Source organism: Dermacentor andersoni, chromosome 9, assembly GCF_023375885.2.
Source record: "Dermacentor andersoni chromosome 9, qqDerAnde1_hic_scaffold, whole genome shotgun sequence".
NCBI classification, from domain to species: domain Eukaryota; kingdom Metazoa; phylum Arthropoda; class Arachnida; order Ixodida; family Ixodidae; genus Dermacentor; species Dermacentor andersoni.
In genome coordinates this window covers 71265024-71270209 of record NC_092822.1, presented here as the reverse complement: position 1 = coordinate 71270209, position 5186 = coordinate 71265024, and positions in this window count along the sequence as shown.

Sequence of the window (5186 nt, the reverse complement as noted above, 5' to 3'; positions counted from 1 at the left end):
TGCCAGGTCACTATTCTTTAATGTCAGACACATAGAAAGTGAAAAAATGTGATTAAAGGCAGAATGTCATCGCGATGACATCAGACGGCATGATTCGATAAACGCGAAGAGGAGACATATATTGTCACACTGTTTAAATACCAGCTACTAAGCCACAAATATTCGAAGGCCAAATAGTGTCTATAGATGTTATTTCTAGTGTTAGTAAAGCGACTATACGTTCGTGGCTTGAATTGCAGCCCAATGTGAATGTAACGGGGCTACACAACCATTTGTCTGCATTTCGCGGCGTTACGTCAATGAATGGTTTCCACCCCGCTCGGCACGGCAGCGCCGTGGGAACGTGGAAGTGCCCAAATATACCCACTAGTTAATAAATACTACCAGATAAATTTAACGCGCACGCATCCCTTGCCGAGTACCGAAGCAAGAGCTCCATTACGCGAAAAGTGTAATGCCTTGTATCTGCACAAAAATGCGTAATTTGCGGGGTTGCGACACTTAATCGTCTTAGCAGCGTAAACGTTGATGACTGGTAGCTTTATAAGCGACGAGGGATAATTAAACAAACCTCATGATTATGAATATAACGAAGTCTCATAAAGGAACTAACGAATTCATTAGGTATAATTACCTGAGGGAAAGTTCTACTTGAAAAAAAAAAGAAAAAAAAAGAATACAAAACAAAACAAACAAAACAAAACAAACACAAAGAAAATAAGAACATAAAAAACAATAACAATACAGATAATACCCATCGGGATACCACAGACTCCAAAGAGAATGCATCGACAAGGGGTAGGCCAACTTCAAATTTCTGGGTGGGTCAGCTGAACCTTCGGATTGGGCCAGCATAAATTTAATGGTGAGCAAACTTGAAATTTGGCGGTTAGCCCATTTTAAATGTGGGAGTGAGCCAACCTTTAATTTGAGGGTGAGCCAGCTTGAAATTTGACGGTGAGCCAACTTATATGTCCGAGTGGGCCAACTTGAAATTTGTAGATGGGTCAAATCAAGATTCGGGGCAGGGTTAGTCATATGCATACTTACAAAACTCCAGGGGCAAATTTCGATCTGCATACCTTTTTGCAGTACGCAGCTCTGGCTCCCCACTTCCCGGCATAGGGAGAATAAACGTCGCCTGATTCGGAGCAGCTTAGGAGCGAGATATGTGCTCAAGTAGAACTTTCCCTCAGGTAATTATACCTAATGAATTCGTTAGTTCTTTTATGAGACTTCGTTATATTTACAATCATGAGGTTTGCTTAATTATTTACTTCATTTCTTTGGCATAATAAACGTATGATGGACGTGCTATATAAGTAATAAATTATAATACTTAATTAAGCCCAACTATCTAAACCCTCGCTAACTATTCTTGATTAGACACCGTTGAAATAACTTTAGTTATTGTTTAATTTGATAAATTATACGTTAATTTTAATTAGATTCACTATTCTTAGTTATCGTCAATCATCGTTACACTTGACTAAATTTAGCGTAACTAATCTTGTTAGTCTTTTTTACCCTAATGATCTTATAGTTCTTCAGGACACCCTATATATAGACCTAATCATAAACCTCAGTAGTCATACGTAGCTAAAGGCATTCTCATATATACCTTCATGGGACCTAATGTATAGCTATGCATAAGTTCATCGTGTCACGAGCTACAGAGAAACGGACGGACATAGATCCGAGGGAAGTACCGTTAGGATGCGTAGGCATACAAAAACGCTAGGAGCACCTAATAACCACCGCGAGTATGTTGGCACATCCACGTTACCAGCGCTCTTGCTAACTAAGCGCAATTTGTTAGCAGCAGACGTTGAGCTCCAGGCCCCGCTCCTTGCTAAAGTCATGCAGGGAGGGGGGGGGGGGGGGGGGCAACTAATTCTAGCAGACGCTTGCCGATCGGCCACGGTTGGTTATGCTGGCCGCGCATAGATGGCACCACAAGCGGACGCGCTTCCCCTTGCTGCCATTTGCTGGCGCTGCAAGCAGCTTTCGCGGAGCATGGGCAACGCGCTCGAGTATTCCATTTCATAAAGGATCACCGTGTACCTTTAGCTTCTGGGATTCGCATACGTCCGATGTACATTTACACGCATCGTAAAGATATCAGATTCGTTGCCTATCTCACAGGTTTAGTGATTGCCTGGCGACTATCAATCGATTTCCTATGTTACCGCCACCACAAAAAAAAAAAAACAAGAACGCGACAATTTTGCCAGCAACATCCAAGTATCATAGTTCAGGACAACATTCATTTGGGCTAGATGGTGCATACTCTAATTGGGAAGGAACAGAGCCAACTAAGACGATCAGAAGTGGGGAGAACGACACAGGGCAAGGCACTTGTCCAGTGTCGTTCTCCCCACTTGTGATCGTCTTAGTTGGCGCTGTTCCTTCCTAACATCCAAGGAGTACGTGGAAAGCTTGTGTACGACCAACACACAAAACTTCGAACTGCAATGTCGGCACTCTTAAAGTACTCGCGCCTGAGCGGAAACGGCTAGCGATTCCTGAAATGAGACACTCTTGAAGATTAGTGGAAAAAAGGCAAGGAACACCTTGATACTACCAAATATTTACAAGCACAAGCATTTGTACAAGGTCGATAGGTTATGATTAAGAGAAAGAAAGATTAAAGAGATGTACACAACAATGGTTGAATGAATACCATGCTTCGCATAACGGATTTGCAGAGCTAGGCTCAGTGACTACTGGTCACCGCCCCATTTCAAGGAGGGTGCCGATAAATCATCATCATCCCCCTACTAATCATTGGATAGTTCTACAGTGAGTTACTATAGGCGCATCACTTTCGTTCTGGAGCTTGCGGCAAAGATTCATTATCCCCTTCAGTGAAGGCGTAAACCTTTGCAGACGTGACTTATTTTTGCCATTACTGTGCAGTGGTTGCAAGGAATAGACAGCGAACGTTGAACTGTCGGTAAATGGAAGATTCTGCTTTCCGAAACTATACCCATTTCACTCCTGCGTGAGATGTTTCGCTTCAGACGACCGCTTTGTTTAAGGCACACCCGTCTTTGACGGGACGTTTGGAGTGGCACGTTTCGGTAGATATTGCGAAATATTTTTCCACTTTTTGTAATACTGGCAACCAATAATTAACCTGCGCGTGTAATTTGAGTGGGCGATTCAATTTTTACTGAAGAAACGTAGCATGACTGACTACAATATATGAACATTTATTCACTATGTAATTATGATGGCGGTCTCTATAAAATGCACAGAGCCATTCTCGTCCCACATTGACTTGGTTTCTGTGGAGTCTCCAGCATCTTGGCATAAAAGCATGCAAATTTCAATCACTTATCTTCAGTTGATCGTAATTTGCGACTGAAGGGGTTATGGCGGACGCGACTGTTCGAGTTGAACAAGAGTCTTAGGGTGAGCGTTGATGGAAGGCGGAACGAGACAGGGAGGCTTTTAAATCTCGAGGATTGAAGAAAGCATGGCTCGCATCGTACAAATATTCCAGAAGGACCTCAACGTTACAGTGCCCATGCTATCAGATTCCCTCGATTTTCATGAGACGACATGCCACCCAGTTTGCTATACAATTTAAGCTAACGAACGCCGAATTATACACTAGTGTGGTGCTCCTTCAGAAAGAACAAAGAGGACGAGTGGTCGTCAGTTTGCACAGAATTTTTCTCCGAAGCACACAATTAGGATGCCTCGTTCATTGACAGCATGATTACCGATGACTGCACAAAAATAAGGATGGAGAGCAGCGAATGGCGGCGAACATACTTGCCGGCGTAGAGGAAGGTGCGGCAGCAGAAGTGCAATAACACATTGTAGTTTCATCGTTCCCAAGTCATACACGATGCAGGAGGCAAACAGAAAGAAAGAGCAACACCTTGATAACGATGCAGGCTCGCGCACTGGCACACTTGAAGCGACAGTGAAACAATCGGCTGCATTCATCAAACAAAGCTTTGACGCTCGTAGAATATAAATGATGAGGACCGTGGAATGTACAACTGAAAAGACATGCTAATGTACAGAAATGGAACAAGAGGGCACAAAAGACCATAAATAAATATATATCCAAGTTAACCTGATAGAGTTTGCATAGAAAAATGTCGTAAAAATAACCAGAAGGAATAGTTAGAAATAAACGCTGGACATCCAGATAATTTGCAGCTGTCATATGATACGTGGCATATTCTCGTTGCTATATGACGTTTGTCAGTTTGTCGCTTTCGCGTTCATTCAAAAAATCTTTCTTCGGAACCAAAACTATGCAAGATAGCAGAGAAGTACAATATTAGGAACAGGATACACATACGTCCAAGCTTAGTGCAAGGTCACACTTTCTATAGCTAGGTTATCTAATGAAAAACTTAGCGAAGTGCTCGCAGCTGTTCATAGCTGTTCATGATAGCTATTCATGACTAGTATGAAAAGAGAAAGAATGAAAGTGCATCAAGAAAATGCACGTGTTTCAATTGAGGAAGTCTTGTGGGAACCAAGCAACATAATTTCTTTTTTGTTCTGCGGAGCAAACTCTTATACATGTCGCAGTGCTGGGTGAATCCAGGGAGATGCAAGTGATTTCGCCACAGAATTACATTACTTGCAAGAGATGCAAGTAATTTCGCCACAGAATTGTGGTAGATCGCCGTTTTCGGGCTTCACCGACTGCAAAACCAGCTCGGCGCTTGGGTAGCGAGTCCGGAGGTGCTTCTTGGCGGCAGGAAGCCCGCGTTGCCACCTCGAGGCATCGTAACCTGTCGCACGTGCGGTCTGGAAACGTGGGAAAGGGTGTAACGCAGGGGGCTATTTGGCCCGGCAGCGCGGACAGAGGCGCTCTGCCTGGGACGCACCACGGGCAAAGCGTCATTAGCGCGTCAATGGGCATGCCTGGGGGACAAAGGGGCAACTTGAAAGCCAGAGGGATCAGTGAGCCGATACTCGGTCTCTTGAAAGACAGGCTGGCACAGGAGGCACATTCCATCTCTGCACTTACAGTTTCAAGGGCCCCCCGGAGGAGACGAACTACGCACAAGTGGTTAATCAGTGGGTGCGCTTCGGCAGGGGTGCCCTTTGCGGCACGTAGTGCGCGATGGTTTTAATTAATGTGCAAGGACAGGGCGACGCAGATGTTCGTTCCCCGTAAGAGTTCTTCAAGATGTCGCGAGACTTTCTCA